Source organism: Wasmannia auropunctata, unplaced genomic scaffold (assembly GCF_000956235.1).
Source record: "Wasmannia auropunctata unplaced genomic scaffold, wasmannia.A_1.0 LD333475.1, whole genome shotgun sequence".
Taxonomy (NCBI): domain Eukaryota; kingdom Metazoa; phylum Arthropoda; class Insecta; order Hymenoptera; family Formicidae; genus Wasmannia; species Wasmannia auropunctata.
The window spans coordinates 104636-124170 of NW_012029415.1; the positions used below are offsets into that span (position 1 = coordinate 104636).

Below are 19535 nucleotides of genomic sequence, written 5' to 3' on the forward strand. Positions count from 1 at the left end.
TTACACTAAATCACATTATGTGCTTCATGCATCATACTGTTAATACAATATTAATAATGTTGTGTGTGTGTGTGTGTGTGTGTGTGTAATGCGAGTTTTTCCTGCATAAAACACAAGATTTGGACATCGAATGCTTAAAATATTAACGTTTTCTCGCTATCTGAAGAAATTTCGAAAACGTCAGAGCGTTTCTCGCTTGATGTCCAATAAAACCATGTTACGCTGTAAACAGATGGCCTAGTTTTCGTACAATTTCGCGGCGATAAAGTCGAAGAAGCTTTTACACTACGCTGATATAGTACGCGGCAAAAGAAATTTATGCCTAGCCGTATGGTCAATAAATCATGACTGTATTTTTGTATACAGTCAAGTTCCTGTACAATAGCAGGATATTCTTAATCTTTAAAATTTAATAATAAGAAACATTTCAAGCCATATATTTATTCAGTTTTATGTCTTTGCATAATATATTTTGAATTACGATGTCAAAACTTTCCTTAAAAAATAATACAACACTATTTTAAGGCGAGTGACTGAACCTTTTTATCCAAAAAATGCATGTAATCTTGCTTCTGCCTCTCTCTCTCTCTCTCTCTCTCTCTCTCTCTCACTTCTATTTCTTAATCAATTAAGAACTACTCTAAGCTAGTTCTTAGTTCATAAGACCTTTCGTGCATGGAGCTCGAGTTACTTTATGCGAAGTGGATCGGCGTGTCCCTCGCGAACTTAATGAGGCACCACGGGGCTCTCCATTTCTGCCAAACTGCTACGGGTAATAATACGGGTAAATCTAGTATATGCGCCATATATACTTGCCCGCATGCATACACATGCGTGTTTCCCATAGATGCATACGAAGGCCGATACGATCAAAGGGTTGGGGGGCACAGGTTGGCCCCCCTATATGGAGAGAAGGGGGACGAATACGGGTGATGTTATGGAGGATTTTGGTCCAGTCGAGTGGGGGTGAAATCAGGGGGAGTGAGAGAGAGATGTGTTCAGGGGGAGCTACCGAGCGAAGTCTCTTCGTGGGTAGCACGATCCAACTTGATACAACTTTCCTAACAAGCCGGTCTTAACTTGGCGCAACCGCGAGCCGTCTGTGCATCGCGCGTGCAACTGTGCCCCTCGCACTGCATCTTCCGTCGCTCTTCCCCTAACGCGCCGCGCGTGTCCCCCGGCATCTGCACCTGCACGAGAGAGCTCTTCTCTCGCGGACGTATGAAACACGCGAGCAGGCGGAACGTGTCCCAGCAAAGTGGATAACCCAATTCCGCCGTGACAATACTGTTGTTTCGCGCGACGGCCAGTTTCGTACATACACCGCGCGACTTAGAGTTTAGCGTCACACGTGAGCACCTTACGTTCTGGGAAAGAGAGAGAAAAGACGAGAGTAAACGATTTCGTCAACAGTAATTTCCGGATCCTGCGCTATTATCATATCTTTTGATGGGTAATTTTTAGAATATATAGAAATCTCTCAGATATAGTTTTACAAATTCTTAATAAATTGGGGGAGTCTAAGCTATACTCCTTTTCACACACACACACACATTGTTTTAAAATTTCTCGAAATATATTACGTAAATGAATTGGTAAATAAACAAAAGATGGTAATTAATATTTTTACATCTCATTGCGCGCATTGAGTGAAGAGCCAATGGTTTAGGATATCGTAGCGTACTTGTATTATAAAGTCAAATTTATTAAACATATATGTTCGGCCGTTAATTCCATTCGTACGGATTATCGTACTGAGCATATTGAATTAACATTAATTAATTGGGCATCTGGTTTATGATTGCTGGAATTATTTAATTATGTCGAATTTTGCAATTTAATATCTTGACACGCAATGTATTTGCAATTGCGTGAATATATCGCGCCAAAATATCAAATTGCAATCATAAGTTAATTATGGCTAATGTCGCAATTTAACACTTTGATGTATAATACATGTACGGTTTCGGAATTTCTCTAAAAAAAAAATATTTCGTCAAGTTGGTTCCTCCCTTAGCATTACCCAAAACGCTATTTATTGGGCTCAAACTAATCTTACCATAACATTACCATTACTTGGACTTGTCGTAAGGGATTGTTGAATTTAGTTGCTAAAGAGATAGTCTTTTTTTCAATTGTAAACGTATTCGGGTAGATTTTCAGTTAACGGTTTAATTTAAAACTTCCGTCTGTCGCAATCGATTTACCGTCGCGCACCACTGTATAGTGGCGCAATACGCTCTCGATATCGATCCGTTTTCCCCCTTATCGATGAATCGCCGGCAAATGGATAGCGCGAGCAACGTTGCCCCCGGAAATGGGGCATTTCGAATGTCCAAAATTGAGAGCGACCACCACTGCCCCAGTGGTGGGTTAACGAAAAGGGGGTTTACGGAGCAACGGCGCTCCGTCTAGGAAGGAAATGAACATTCGCTCGCCTAGATTCCTCGGGAAACGAGTGATTATCGAACGCGTAACTGTACGGCACGTCGTCGATTGGCGGAGACGAATGGTATACGTATCGCGAATAGCGCGGAGCTGGAATGGTGGCCGGTTTGCGGACGAAGTTTATCGGAAACGGCAATTAGCATACATCAAACAAAGCGATCGGTGACGAGAAGCCGTGCGAATAATTTCGCTTACGGGAAACACAAATGATTCGCGACGGGCAAATGTTGCCGTTGGACATCGCTGAAATAAACGCGTGATTAGAGACGCGACTGGGCATTCCGAATCATAATTGCAATTACGAGAGATAATAGATCAAGAAATACTTTTTTAAATGATATATCAATTTCTGTATTTCTTTATTCAGACTAAATCATATACCGATAGGTTCCGTTGCCAGATAATTTTCAACTAAAAATGGTTGAAATCATTTATTGTTATATTTGTTGAGGCGATACGTTTTGCCAGATGTTGTATACAATCCACGATCTCATAACACGGTATCACAATTTGTGTTGCAACTCTCGCAGTGATCTCCGACAGTCGTGCCAGTGATACTGCGCAGGCGACGTCAAAACGTGCATTCCTATTTGCATCGACTGACCGGGGAAAAAAAAACGCGCATTCGCAATATCAATATTTACACGATCTCGTACGTTGTCACCCCCTTCCCCTCCATCGGAATAATCGTTTATTCCGCGCCGCGCCGCGAACAGCCGTGTGAACGCGCGACGCGGTTGCCGCAGCGCCGAATTTGCCGGGAATAATAACTAATTTCCCGTAAAGCCGTATAAATTATGAACGTTTCGTCCTCGTACTATTGGCTACGTCACGACAGAACGCGGGCGATTTTCCAGGCACCTCGATGGCCGTAAAAGCCAACACCCTCGCGCCGTCGCGACTCCGCGCGGGTGTGTTACGAGCCGCGGCAAACAAACGAACCCCTAACGAACCGGCTGGTCCCTGTCCGCGCGCGAGCAACATTGTGCACAATGTGCGTCACGAAACGCCTAAATGGTGTGCAATAGTCGCTCGGCTAGACGCGCTTCCGTTCGGCAATCCTGTTTCGAAGCTATAAGTATTTGGTTTCTATTGGAATTCACGACGGCGAGCTAAGACGAGTAACGATCAAATACCGATTTTCCAGAAGAAAAATTTTGGGAGATCAGCATCGAAAAATTCGAGACATAATAAAATTATTAAACAATCTGAAATTTATATTTTCCACAAATTTTATATGTATAATTTCTATTTTCTTTTCAATTATACTGTTTAAAAATAGATTCCTCCAGTATGTGAAGAATTAAATCGTGGAAGACATGATAAACTTTTTAATTAATTCTGAAAGATTCTGAACTAACAACTTTCTTCGAGAAAAGAAAAAGTTTGCATAAGTTAATTTTTACATGAAATCTATTCCACTTTCTAATTATTCTATTTGAAGCGATTAATGGAGACGGATCGTACTTCGACTGTCGTGAGAAGAAAAAAAAAGATCAATTTATTTACTTCCAGTTTAATTCATTATACGATCGTCTGCTAATCGTCGTTATTTCGCTATTATCGATCCGCCAATCTCGCAGGTACACGTCGTTTTCGAGCAGTTAAATTGCGCTTGATAATTGTTTCGCGCGCTGAACAAGCTGAATAAATTATGACGACCGCGCTTTATTCGTTGATGGCAATCTACTCTCTCTCGCTCTCTCTCTCTCGTGCCTGTCGATCAAGACAGATTTTACGTGGAACGATATAAAGTGCGCGCAGATCATTCCGGGTCGTGCGATTGGATGCGAAATAGCGCAAATAAGCGGCGAACCGACATATTCACGAGAAGTGCCAGATCCCGTTTCGCAATTCACCACGATACAGCGCACATTAGCGTCACGGATTCTCCGCGCTCCGCACGCGGCTATTTGATCAGAATTTCGAGACTGAAGCAGTTTTGCCTGCGTTAACTCTGCCCGCGTATTTGCTGCCAGAGATAACGATTGCGCGGAGAGTCGCCGAGATATGCGGAGCGATCGTCAAACAACCGAGCTGTAGCGTTTCTTACTTTTTTCCTAGCTTGCTCTTCGCGCAATGTCAAACTTTCTTTTAATGGAGTTCTCATTTGGAACTTAATTACCAGGATGTTTAACGAGAAATTAAAGAAATGATGTTTCATGACATCCTAGCTGAGGTTTGATTTATTTTCAAACGTCGTCGAGAGACGGAAGATTTATACCTAATATTTAGCCTCTATAGTATACAAAAATATTAAAAAATTAAACGTAACATACCGAGTTTTTGGTATTTCTAAATTATAATTATAAGAATTGGCTACCTATGATTCAGATACTGAAAGTGAATGCATTTAAGTCGGCTGTGAGAGCTCTTACGTCATCGATTAAGTCAGGGTTAACTGCAGTTGTGGAGTCTTGCTGGGATAGTCGCGCGTTAGCGATCGAAGTTAACATCGTGCACGGCGCGGTCTAAGTAATTGGAATCGGTTATCGATACCGTTCCGGAATTCGCGCACGTGCGTCTATTTTGCCGCCATTTCGTGCCACGTCGCAGTCGCGCAGTTACCTTTGCACGGCACGTCCGTCTGTCGGCCGAAGTGAATTACGCCGGATAAATATTTTGTAACGAACACTTGGCAGAGCGTGTTTCGCGCGGCTGGCAATTTAATCTTAGCGAGGACGTTTTGTTTCCGGCGCGATCCGCGTATTATTGTCCGGCAGCGCGTTAATGCCCGCGATCGGCCCGCTACGGTTGTTTATCAGTCGAGGATGCATCGCGACCCTCGCGTGGCTACCGGTTATCCATTAAAAGTTTTAATTTGCTGTTAACGGCACTTGTATATATACCATATACCTGCGCTGCAATGAATTGTGCCGTTATGTCCACACCGCGTGGAAATGTCGGTCGTGATAATAATGAGATCACGCTCACTACCGAATATATGATTCATTGCTCTCGCGTTGCACGTGAATTTCTCATCGAGCAAAACTTGTTACGTCGCGAAAAGGTACGATTTGTAATTTACGCTTACATGCTGTCGGAATACCGTAATTCTTGACGCGAAATAGATTGAATTATGTAAGCGAATGGTTAATGCTTTCCATTAGCATACAGCCCGGCATTCGTCGTCAAACGGTCGTTTGGAAATTAAATTAGTTCTGTTTGCGCGATAAAAGAAAACGCGCAATATTTAAAATATTTTTCAGAATCATATTTGCGGTGTAGATGACACGCTGTAGAGTTTATTTTCGTGGAAGTGGTGTGCGAATATAAGCCGGCATATTGAACTGCCAGTTAAAGTGCAAACGTTACCGTCGCGATGTAAAGTAAATTCAATGATCGTTTAACCATAATTTAATATATTTTTTCTATCGCGTATCTCTCGCCGATCGATATGAGAATGTTATTCAACTTTCAAGAGAGAGGAACATTTCGGAATTTTTGTCGATCGCTGCTTTCAGAAAAATCTGTCGAACGTATTTAAATATCGAATTGTGATTTGTTGCGCGCGTCAATAACATTGAATACGCGGCTTCTTGTTGGAAATCAATCATTAATCGCTGTCGATTCTATTCGCGCGTCAGTAGATTGCGTCGAACACGGTCGCATAAATCAAGCGAAACGGGGCACTTTTTATGTTGCTGGCGGCTGCACGGAAAATAGCCGCGCGCATACGCGTCGATTAAAGCAATATGGTGACAAGAAAAAAGATTATCTGGCGACAGCCCGCAGCGACTATTAGTGCAGCAACGTCGGCTCATTCTCTCAATAAAAAAAAGTCGCTCTCTTCGACGAGAACTTTACGCAAATACAGGGAAAATTATGGAGAAAATTAATATCAGAGACAGCAGCGAGTATAGAATACTCATTCGCAAAGCTTTATATTTCCCAGCCTAATGTATACAGTATACCTAATTAGATATGCACACGGAATTTTATGTGTGTGTTATAATATTATACATCATAAAATATAATTTTGCAAAGGAACAAAAAGAGATTTAAAGCAAAACGCTCTTGCTTTTGTCCAAGTTGAAAGTAATATGTATGCACTTTGTATTTGCGTGTGAGAAAGTTTAAAAATGTAGCGAAAAAAGGGAAGAAGAAAAACGTGCGCACTTCCTGTGAGCACTCTTGCACGAACAGCTTAATCTACCTCGTGTGACGAAGAGATATTCTTTTCTCGGTATCGTAACAAGCGTATGCATGGTTTTAACGCGAGAGACACGTAAAAGGAGAACAATTTCGTGTCTTCGTGTTAAAGCGCGAATGCAATAATCCACCTTCCGCCGTCGCATGGCGAATTCTTGAACAATGAGATAGGAAGAGAGGAAGAGAGAGAGTATGTAGAGATATACCTGCTTGCGACATGCGACTAATGTGTGAGAAAATCTGGAACAAAAGTACAAAAGTTGAAAGCGGCGACTTTCATAAACCTGTCGAATTCAGAACGCCTGAAGAGACCTGTGTTCGGCGCTCTACAGCGCGAACGGTAAGACCATAAATGCTTCTCGTATTATTTTAAATTTTAAAAGGCATCGCGTGGCCTCTGGTGGCACATAATATCCATGATATTCAATTATACAGGCATGCAAAATAATCCCGGAAATGGTGTCATCTCGAAATTTGGCAGCGTGCTTTATAATGTATCTTTATTTAAAATTATAATTTCTCATAAAAAATTAAAATGTTTATTAAATCTTGACATTTTTATAAGTGCACCTTATTTTTACATACCATTTTTACATATCTTTGTCAGTTTAATGTACTATAATATTTAATATGATCATTGTCATACTTAAAAAAACACGATGATTAATATTTTTAGAGTTTCACATAATTTAGAAAAATTCATATAATTTCTTTTTGAAGAACTTTTATCTTAATATTTCTCATAATGACACACAGTTTCTCAATAAATCTCTTTCTCCCTAAATTTTTCTATCTAGAGTGTCTGGCAAAGTTTTTAAAATACGTATTGAGCGCGATGTAACGAGTATCTCGTGATTATGTCGAAGCCGATTGAGAACTCACGGCGGAAACGAACGTACGAGAACGACCGTCAAAATCTCGCTTCCAAATCCCTGTTCCGCCGCCGAAGTTCAAACGACGGGAATGAGCTTAAAGCGTTTCACTTCAATGCGATCTTCACTACGTTGATGCGTAGCAATTCGAAAGGCAGAGCGAGAGAATGGGGGGGGGGGTGGCTAAAGTATCCTGGCGTTAGCCAGGTGCGAGGTGGAAGCGGGAGGATGGGGGCGAACGGAAGCGTAAAGCGGGCATGAGAAAAAGACGAAAGGGCCGCGACAAAGTCGGGGAGGGGGAATAAGACAGAAGGAGAAGCAAGTGCAGGGGATGGCGCGGAGCGAGGAAACGGCGCGGGTGGTTGCACAGCCCTGCTTCGGAAACGTTACCCACTTATGCACGGCACATTTAACTCCATTCTGCGCTGCGGCGCGAGGCGCGGGACTAACGTTCTAGCCGCCTATATATAACGTATGCACATGCACACGGGAACCATGCAATCCGGTCATGCGAAAGTCATAGTCGGTAACATAATCGCTTGTTTTAACACTTGGCCTCTTTACGGATCCAAAGATATATAGCGGAAACGATGCTCGCTCGCGAGAATCCGTACAATTCCCATTTTGTTATTATATCAAGAGCTACGTCAGAGGATTTATACGCATGAAAATTTAATTCACTGTACGTCATATTAAATATCTCGTAACATACTTTATGTTTATGTACTTATGTTTTTTTTATATCATAATTCGTTCTATTCTTTTGCAGAAAAATAATTTCTCTACATATATACTCTGTAACATATATATATATATATATATATATATATATATATATATATATACACGCGCGCGGGTGAGTGTGAATGCAATTTTTTATTCATTTTATTCCTTGAATTAAATTTGCTAAGAGAGCGGGGATATACAGCGGATAAGATATCAAGTATGCATATTTTTCCATGATTCGTCGCCGTGTGTGACGGATAGAGAGCGGATCTCGCGTCCTACGCGACGCGAAACGACAAATGGCGAATTTCTCTCGATCGGCCGTCCAATATTCATAAGGCACGGTGCACCGCGCGCATCGACGCATCATCCGTACGACGCATCGTACGTGAGCATCAGCGGCATCAGCGCGCGTGCGGCAAACACACGTGGTGGAATCGCGCGCCACGTGGGAATATAGGAGTTATTCGCGGAGCGGCGCGAGCGTGAATATAAATGGACCCGCGTGCACGAGCGGTGCATGTAATATCGTGTACCGGCTGTAATTTCCAATGTAGCTAACTGAGTTACGTACATACACACGCGAATCCGCAGCGCACGCAAACTGCAGAATCCGAACGTAGGATCTGAACGTGCCCACGGAATCGCGCGTTCGCGTTGTTTCGCAGATTCGATCGGAAAGCCGCGTAGTTCTCTCTCGAATCCGTTCGTAATCGAAACTCGAAACCCGGCTCATATTTTTAACGCCGCGAACGTGAAACGACATGCGATATTTCTTACGCGTGTAACGATTGCCATAAAAATATGGATACTGAAGATATGTTTAGCTGGGATAAGCAGGGTGCAGTTACCGGTTCTCACTCAACGCAGTTGGATAATCCGAAATCGAATTTACAATGTTACCTGAGAATAAAATAAAAATTATATTGCTGCCTGAGAAGTAATATTTAAAAGTAACTGAGAAATATTTTTGAGAAAAGGATACTTGTTTAGTTACATTTATAATTATTTTATAATTATAATTTATAATTACATTTTAAACTTCAGTATAAAGAAAACTCTGCTTACTTATCACTATTGCTATTTTGCAATAACAAAATGTATTTTTACTAAGATATCGTTTCTGTAAAAAATAGTACTTAAAGAGAATTTTATACTTGATAATGTGTATATGTGTGTGGTTTTTTAAACATTTTTAAAACGTTAAATATTTTTCGGAAAGAATAATTTTCCAAATTTTCCCTGACACACACCATACTACTGCAGTGGATGTCGTTGAATTAGCGAGTGTTCGTGCATGGTTCGTTTGTTTCGCCGAGGGACGAAGTCACTTTCTCATCTACGAGGATCCTTCAGACCGTGACTCAGTTTAGAAGTCGCGAGGACTTCGTTAGTGCGGCTTTTCAAGCTAAAAGTCAAACATCGAACAAGCGGCGTGGAAGGATTAGAACGCTTTGTTACCTCACATCTTGCGCAGGGGTTCATATAGATAACGGAGTTTTGTTTATAGCTGATGAACTCTGTAATCTCGGGATAGATACGTGCACATCCTGCGTTTCGTTCTTTGTGGAAATTAATTTAATGAAAAATATTGGAAGTATTCATTTCGACTGATTTGTTTCGGGATATATATGCACGTAAAACTTTTTGCATTTTTCATTTTGCCCAGCTTAACGCGAATAATATAATATCATTTGTAATTCGAATTGCATGAAAACGCGTTCTCCAGTTTATTATTTAATTCATTTGTTCAGTATTTAATACACAAAATATTGCGATCTTTTCACGCTAAATGTAGCACTTTAATTTCATTACGGTTACGCCGTGAATATAAACTGTAGTTTTACAAAATTACAATTTAAACTTTATGCTTTGTCTTTTAAAATTGAATCATTATTTCTATTGAGGCAGTGGTTGGGTGAGTTTTTTATTTCATATGAAGAGCAGTGCAGTAATAAATCGAGAACCCAGTTGTGCGTCAGACGGTACGAATACAGCTCTTCAGCATCGCCTGCATTTTCCGTTCTATTCGCGGTACCGATTGTTGTTAGTCCTTCAGCATGCATGCCGGTTAAGTACACGTTATAAGAGACTCGAGACTGGCAAGAGGATGATGCTCACGGCCATGCGGTGCCACCGCGCAAAAGCAAGTGACTTTTAGGTAAAATCTGTGGCGACTGGCGACGATTTTAAGGCGCGACTGCAATTTGTCAAGCTTTCTTACAAAGTCACGAGATCACAGGCGCGAGCTTCGCGAGGTCAAGTGTACTCTCGCGATAAGAAACGTAATAGCACTTCTTGCGTTCTGTTTTTCACGCTGCGCACTCTGCACCCCTGCACGAGTTAGAAGTGGCTGCACAAATGCCACGGCGCAAACGTATTATACACTGTTAATGATAATGCAGCGCATAAAAGTAACATACAGTCATCAAATTTTTATCTACAAGAGTTCGACTTTATATCATAAGGATGTGTCTATTAATTAAGACCAATCTATCCTTGCAAAAAGTATCGCTTGAAAATAATTGCCTTGTGCGGCGTTTAGTTTCCAAATGACGGTTCTAATAAAGCTCCCTTGTCCACTGGCGAGTTATTCTTGACGAGAACGTGAACTCAAATTCTCATTATACAGTTCGTAGTCGTGGAAAATTACTTCTGCAGTCATGACATACCTAGTCAAAGTTGTTAGTCAAAGTAACGTTTGTGGACTACTACCAGTGAGAACTGTTGCGAACATCCGAACATTCAGTTCACGAACTTGCGTGAATTGCGCAAATTGAAAGGACAGAACTATGTTAATCCGGCAAAAATGTTACACGAATAAAATTGACTTAAGTGTCGCGTACGCGCTGACGCTTAATTATTGTGACAATTATTAAAACGACACGTCTTGAAAGCATGAATGATGACTTGGACATATGTAGGATTTACCAAACGATTTCGTGCACGTTTTCCATATACAATAGCTGTAACATTAATTATACATATATACAATACCTGCGAGGAAATGATGTGCCTATGTCATTAATTAATTAAAATTCATTACGCATAATGCTTATGTATATTCGTCGCCGCAGTAAAATACAGAGAGGAACGAGGTTCCTTCTCGCGCGTAGGGTCGCCTACGAGACGGTTTAGCTAATAAATCATTAAGCAACTCGTCACTCGAGCAATGTCCTCGACGCGCACGAAGACGGATGATATTAAATCCGCAGAGAGACGTTCCTCTCTCGCCGAATGGCTAATTCGTTAAGTAACTCACGTATCTGCGCTCGCAGGGGAACGACTTTGACGACAATTTAAGCTCCAAGCGAATTTCTCATACCTCAATCCTTGCCGTGGCGTCGTTTACTGGGCAACTACTTGCCAATTTAGTCTCATTCACTGTTTATTCGTATCGAGTAAGTGACGGAAAATTAAATGCAAGATTCGAGGATGTAATTTGTGAGGTTTACATCGTATTAGTTGAAAAGTGAGGAATTATAAACTGCCGCAAAAATTTTATAAACTGCGAACTACAAATTTTATTTACTTTTATTCTGCTAATGAAACGAGACTGTTCATTATGTATAAACTTATTTTATATAAAAAAATATAATATTTAACTTTTATACTAAATTTTTCAATCGCATTATTAGTGAAACAAAAGTGTAAAAAAAAACAATGGTTTTTAATTTTATTTTATCCTTGATCTAAATGTTGTACAATGGGTAGAACATATGAATTTATATTATTTTATTATCCTGTCGCTATTTGCACAGAACAGATTGCGCATACAAAACACTGAAAATAATGCTGCAATTTTTAAACTGAATAACAGTAGTTAGATACGGTTATGTATTGTACTATAGATAGCAATAATTATGTCTACGTTGCTGGTGGTTCGTTTTAGATGCACGATGAAGTTAATTTTACTAAATTAAACAGAGTTGCGAACCATTGTGCACACGATATAATGGGTACAGATACATTTCAACAAGTTAAAATGGACTGTGTGCAAGGTTTTTCTCATTTTCGTTAGCGGAACCGACGAACGAGGTGGTTTGTGATAAAATATAGTCAGCATCGTTGTTTACTATTTTTATGATCTCAGATCTGGATGTTGGAATGTTCAAACGTGACACCTTTTACGTAACCAGACTATCTGCAAAGTCTATATAATATTGTAATTGCGATATGAGCTAAGAAATATTTCTTTAGCTAAGAAGCAGACTTTTTTTGGACGTTTTTATTTAAATAACCTTGAATTTAATGAGAAATTAGTAGAATATCAATACGATAACTTGATCAACAGCTATTTTGATTTGAATCGTAGTTCTGTCAAAGATATTATAAGTTGAGAAAATTTGGACAATACACTGTATATTTTGACTTGTATCTTTTGTAACATATGCATATACGAAAATAAACTTTAAAACTTGACAAATTCTTTATTGTTTGATTTTCAGAAGTGCGACCATGGAAAATATTTTGGAGACATTGGCAGTGAAGCTGTTGCTGCATATGACTTCCACGTAAAATTTAGCGGCTGCAGGACTTCGAGGTATTTATCTAATAAGATTATTCCGAACGCGAGTTTTTATTTTTACTCGAAAATTTATAGCAGTACTAGAATTAGTACTTCTAATCGAGAAACAAAATTTAGGACTTTTTAATCACAATATAATATTAAGACAAAATTAGAAAAAAATATTAATAATTATTTTTATATCTCAATCTCGGCGCATGTTTAGATACTCCTTGCGGATTTTTTTTTTAGAAACATTTCGCACCACTTTTCTTTTGATTGAGAATGCGACACGGTTATTAGGAAATGTTCGAACTTGAAGCAAACGAAAATGTCATTGCGCTCGTTCCGCTTCATTCATAAAGACGTTCTCGCGCGGTTATGCAAGGCGGTTAGAGAACGACGACGTTTCGCGTCCGGTTACTTCGGTCCGGCTCGGTCAGATTGGCGCCTCGCGTATTTATAGTTTGACCTAATCTCCGTAAGAGTCGAAGATGAAGAGACGCGCGCGGGAGAGAGAAGCCTCATCGCGATATCCCGACTCACCGCTTTCCGTGAACGTCGTCATGCCGCTGGCATCCGTTTTCGCCCCTTCGCATCGGCGCGCGGCGGGGCAGCGACGAAATTAACGCCGAAGAGGTGAGTAACCCGCTCTCTCTTTGGATTCGGCAACAACAGCCTTCTCGTCGCTTTCCTCGTGCGTCTACCTCTTACGTAACTCTCCGCGATCTTGATTTTAAAGCCGGTTGATTCTCGATTATAATTGCAAAGATCTCTCTCTACAAATTTTTCCATTTAATAATTTCTGTTATAAGTAAATTAATGTCGAATTAAATTATTACATATACATTATGTTTCCAAAGATAAAAATTATAGTATTTTCCACATATTTTTTGCAACATATATGCATTAAACTGGGACATTTTATCATACATAAAATAGATATAGATGAATAATTTATCTTCAATTTTACATAAAAGTGCAGTAGATTAAGTAAAATATCACGTTCAAACGTTCTACAACGTGATCCAACACACCTGAAATTCATTGTACGTATTTATATAACCCGTAAACGATTCAATAAGTATCATGAAAGAAGCGTATGAACTCCCTGTATCTTTTAAATGAGATGGCGCGCCGCGATTTGTCGGATTTGCCATTTGTGGAAACGCAAGCGATTTGTCCTGCTTTCGGTGCGAGTTACGTAAACAACGGCTACGAAAAATAAGAGAGCGACATACGGTACGTACGTATCTGCGCCGTGATATCGCCTTATCCCCATGGGAGACTTTAAGCTGGCCAGAGCTTAACGATCGCGCGGGAACGACGGCCACTTTGGCGAAGGGAAAACGACTGTTCATTCGCCGTCTTTCCTTTCCATCTCAGAAGAAAGAAATTCTCCGACTCCTTCGTCGATCTCGACGGCCAATTAAGGGGACCGATTACCCTCGCTCGCATTATTCGCTCAAATAAAATGCGTTACGTCTCGTATCACAACTTCGGCTCGTACAATTGCAAGAACACTTGTACCAGGGTGACGCGGCGCATTGGTCATGGCGTCTAAAAAGCCACTCTAAAAGTTTCTTTCGAAATTCTGCTTTAGTAACTGTCTTATTTTTTTTTTACAAAATCTTTTTCATAAAATTACGCGGATTCTCAGCGAAGCGCTAAGTATATACATTTTCTCGAATCATTTTTAACAGCAGTGCTCCTCTACTATTTACTTTATTTAGTAATAGTAATACGTTCCACTAATCTTGCTGGTATAAAGTTAATGGTGTAAATAAATGCAGTTTCTCATTGTCAGATGAAAGAACGCAAAAATATATATAACAAACACACAGATTATTATAAATAAAATTATTTCTTGTTGACTCTCAAGTCGATTGGTATCTGATCATTTAATGAATGACAAATGCATGGTAGAAAATTTTGTAGAATTTGTAGGGAACAAGATACGAAGCAAGTTATTAAAGCTACGGCTGTAACGACTTTAGGCGTGTGCATAAATGGTCCATTAGAACGCGATGATATCAAATTATGTATCCTTTGACAGAGCAGTTTTTATTTTTCGATGGGACACACGGAAAAAGGGAGAAAACGTCGTTTAGGAAAAAATTATGGGCTCTGTCTCTCTCTCTCTCTCTCTCTCTCTCTCTCTCTCTCTCTCTCTCTCCATCTATCTATCTCTATCTCTCTTTCTCTGAAATTCGCGGCCGCATAAACCTGGCTGTCTGGCCAATTATCCTTTGATGTGCTTATTCGTACGTAGCGTTGCAACTCGCATTCGACGCCACTTATTTCATAAGCTAAGAGACGAGAGGGTAAGGGAGAGACTAATATTCATCATTTGCTCTTCTCTCGCGAAAATCAATAGTTACGTATTCTGTTTGTCGACGTCTCGCTTCTCCGCGCCGCTCGGCGCTATCGGGCGTCCTTTGATCCTTGCGATGAACATCGTCCGTTTGCGTCGACAATTACGAATTGAGTAATGAGATGAAATACGTGGCGCCGACGACTCGTTCACCGACCGACGCGAAATCAAGCACTTGAATTCATTCGCAATCGAGTTTGCGATTTGCGTGCCTGATGAAAGTTATCGTATCTTAACGTGTGTAGAAGTCAACGTTTTATATCTTTATGAGATAATCGTACGTGTTTCTATAATAATTTTATCGAAGAAAAATAGTCTTGCTCAATAGGAAACATCACTATACAAAATTTGTGTGATAATTTAGGAATATAGAATTATAAATATTAATGTAAAGGTAATTAATAATTTTTATAAGACATTAGCTATAATATATATCAGTTTTCTTATTCTTGACGCCACGCGGATAATCTCTGTCTCTCACCGCGAACAAAGAGAGACTGGATAATGCTTGACCATTTGCACATACTGGCTGTACATTACTCGCTCAAAAGCACCTCTGTTACTGCTGAAAGCGCCCTTAGAGGCTATTTGCCAAATGATTTCCCGCTCGAGATACTCGTCTGTTTGCTGCATGCTGCATACTCATCATAACTGTAATGCCGCATTTAGAAAAGGTTGCGTATCCGTCCCTTTTCGAGGATATTTTGGTGACAGGATGATGATCTCTATCATCGTTTTACGGGCCATGCATTGCAAAACAGTCATGCCCAGGCTGTATAGCAAGAAATGTATAATACGTGTGAGAATACGAAGTTTTGGAATATTGAACTTATAACAAGTTTTGTTTTCTCCAATTATTTAGATTGAGCCTTCTCACTATTATTTATGCAACAATCGCGCTTCAAATAATTTGGACAGAATATTTGTTTACCTGAACAATTAATATTGATATACATATAAATATACATTAAATAACGATATATATGAAATTATACAAGCGATATTCAATATTTTAATTATTCTGTCCTTAGTATAATTAAATAATTATTGTATGATTATTGTGTCATACAAGATTTAGGAATTCACAGATTGTGTTGTTGAAATTAAAAAATTAAAAATTACATAATATATTTTAACAGCTCGGAATGCAAGATATGATATATTAATATTCTTTACAAAAGAAGGAACAAATATAGATTTTCTTTGCTGCGATTATAAAGCCTTTCACACTTGCCTTTTCGACATATGCACATTCGTTTATTTTTGTTCTCCATGTTCTCCACGTTCATGTCCTCTTAATATCGTGTTTGGCTTAGTCCAAGAGAATAACGCGACAAGCATTAATGAAATGAAGGCAGTTTTTTTATCTTTTAGGTAGCCTTTATCTCCGGCTACTGTACCCGACGCAAAATTCGTGTAAATACGAAATCCTCTTTATGTTTTCCGCATATGTTCGCCATTCACGGTTGTCATTGAAAAGCAGGGCTATCGCGGAGATAAGGATTTTCGTTCCACGGTATAACGCGCGTTATATAGTAACGGCCATATCCCTGGATCTATGTGAGATCTCGCGTTACTCGTTAAAAAAAATCTGATATAATACCTGCGTGAAACCACATGCTGGTGAACGTCGTAGGATCGCGAAGCGTATAGAAATTTTTATAACATGTGAAAATATCGTGTTTCAAATTTTCCTTCACGTAACACAACTAAAGAGCTAAAAGCTAATTGAAAATTATATTATGGAATAATATGAATTATATAGTAAAATTCAATTAATGTAAACAAGATATTAAAAAATAAACTTTTTTTTATTCCTTTATACGTGAGATTTATTGTTACTCTGTTTTATTTGTGTCTTATTTGTAAAGCAGAAACGTAAAGTAGAAACACACAGAAACTTATAATTAAGTAAGTACAATATCCACAAATTCGGAGTGGGTCGTAATTTTGTGCTTTATTCTCCTTCACTTGAAAATTCCGTAGCCACAATAGCATCAAAGTTTCCTCGATGCGTAAGACTGCGGTAAAGTCTGGTTGCTCGATAAAATCGTAAAGAGGGAGAATTATCGCGACGTGAAAAGTTGGAGTCTATATAAAATCCGGGTGATAGGTAGAAATTGTTAAATATTACCGACAGGAAGCGCTACCAAGGTTTCCGTCGAGTGAAGGAGCTACCCGTTACATAGTCTTCGGAAGACTTTCAGGATAACGAGCCGCCTTTGCCTTACCCGAAACGACCCAATTCTCCTGTGGGAATCTGCCGAGGCGGAGGTAGACACTCTGAGAGAAAAGCTCGATAGTAATATCGATCGATAGATAGATAGATAGAGAGAGAGAGAGAGAGAGAGAGAGAGAGAGAGAAAGGCTAACGGAAAGAGATGAACCGGCGAGTTCGACGAGGAGGGTTTACGATCGTTTGTCCTTCCGTCGTTCGGTGGAAAAAAATTGGGCTTATCGAGCAGGAAGGAATCTCTTCCGGGTCACTCTCTGTGAAAGACAGACTGCGGCCAGCAAGAAATAATAAAGGGAATTCGTGATTGCAAAAATATCAGACTGCAAATGTGATGCAGAGAACGTAAAAAATCAACAGAATTATACGTATCGATGCATGAAAATGTCTCGATATAATTTAATGATAATGTAAACGTTATCGTAGGAATTTGGTTATTTTTTCATGTTGCAAAATCATTGCAAAATCGTTGCAAAAAAGGGAGAAGATCAAGAAAGATAAAAAAAATATTGAATTTCTTTACAAGAATGCAATAGATATATCATGATTTATGAATTGTTAAATTAATTTAAATTAATTTTATCATCGTATATATTACTCAAACTTAAGCATAATTGGATATTAAAGATGTTGTTTACATTATATTCGCAAGAAACGCCGAACATCTTATTTTTGCGTCCACTTTCATAATCTTCTCCCATGAAAAAAATATCAACTGGACGCATTACCGTAATCACTTCCCCGGAGGATTCATCAGAGTTCTGTGACGAGAAGGGAGCCGAACTCGACAAGTTCGATACAAAATCGCCGCATGGTCGCCCGTTCCTTTGTTCTATCATATCGAAAGAAAAAAATCGAGTTTTCCGAGCAGGGGAACGAACCCCTTGTACTTTTCACGAAATTTCTCGAAAGAACATACTAAGAAGGAACGAAGGGTAGAAGAAAGAAGAAAGGGAGCGCCCCTAGTTTTCTTCCTTGTGCCGTCAACCCTCAAACTCGCGGTCTTAATCTTTCCCCTCGGTCTTTGTCCTTCTCGTTCGTTTGAGTCATTACTTTATCTTTTTCCCACCCTTTTTCCTCATACATCGGACCCGTTCCTCTCGTCCTTCGGTCTTAGCTATCTCCTGCACGCCCTTGGTCTTTCGGTACTTTCTCGCGACTTTTTTCATCCCCCCGTGGAATTCTTTCTTGCGAACCTTCCTTCCTTCCGGTTTGTTCTTTTGGCGTACCGCTCGTTTACGTTTCCGCATCTTTGATTATCTTGTTTACTTCTTTAGAGTTTCTCCTTTTTTTTATTCGTTTCTGCGTTTTTTCAATTACTGCCTGAAAACGTGCATGGATGTCCGTAGCTAGATAATTCGCGCGCGCTTTTGATGCATTATTTAGGGTTTTCGTTCGGAACTACAGAGCAGAATATCCTAATAAAGGCAGGACAGTGACAGGTCTAAAAAAGCTTTTACTGCAAAAGAGTTTAACGGAACTTTTAGCGTTCATTTTAGGTCGATCTCGATTATTTCGCCCTGTACTTCACTGGAGCTACGGTAAGGAAAGATAATAATTTTGGTTGACATTATGTAAACATGTAAGATATACGCAGACGATAAATCTGCTGTTCATTTTCCTTTTATTATTTTGTTTCCCTTTTTTTCCCGCATTTTTTATTATTCTCTTACTTATTTCTTTCTGTTTTATCTTCTTTTCGGCTTCAAGGGTGTTAGTTACGTTGTCGAATAAAGAGAAAGCGTTAAGCGAAACGGAGATGCATCAGAGACCGAAAGTCGTGGTAGATATTAGCCGTACGGAATATATACGGTGAGCATACGTCGCTCGCGCATATTCGTTCAATTTTCGCGAAGTAAACTGCACACTGCTATTGCAGTTGCTTTCGGTTGGAGTATGTATTTGCGGTACGTTCGGTTTGTATATTCCGTGTGTGTATATTTAATGGAAGTTCCCTATGGTTTGTCCATACTGTATTGACGTTCCTGGCTATCGCAAATAACATTGTTTTATACGATCGTTTTATGTGCATGTACGGCACGTGTAAATGAATAGAGACCGGTCGGATACAATGAGAATTATTCCTAGCGGGAGGGATTTATTCGTTTTACTTGGTTGAACCGTTATGGCTTCACGTCGCAGAGAGTAGGGCTGGTTAAAACGTATAGCGAACACGAAAAGCAAAGTTTGAGAGAAGCTGTTGCATTACCCGAGATCTCTAAC

At 39.7% G+C, this 19535-nt stretch overlaps 1 protein-coding gene and 1 long non-coding RNA gene across 2 annotated transcripts in view; one reads left to right on the forward strand and one right to left on the reverse strand.

Annotated features, from left to right (window-relative positions):
- Positions 1–19535, forward strand: part of LOC105460011 — a 186073-nt gene that overhangs the window by 64822 nt on the left and 101716 nt on the right. Inside the window, exon 3 of the long non-coding RNA XR_975753.1 lies at positions 12647–12741. This is a non-coding gene — a long non-coding RNA (uncharacterized LOC105460011). The remainder of the gene's footprint in view (positions 1–12646; positions 12742–19535) is intronic.
- Positions 1–19535, reverse strand: part of LOC105460010 — a 161157-nt gene that overhangs the window by 48422 nt on the left and 93200 nt on the right. The gene's annotated exons all lie outside the window — the stretch shown is intronic.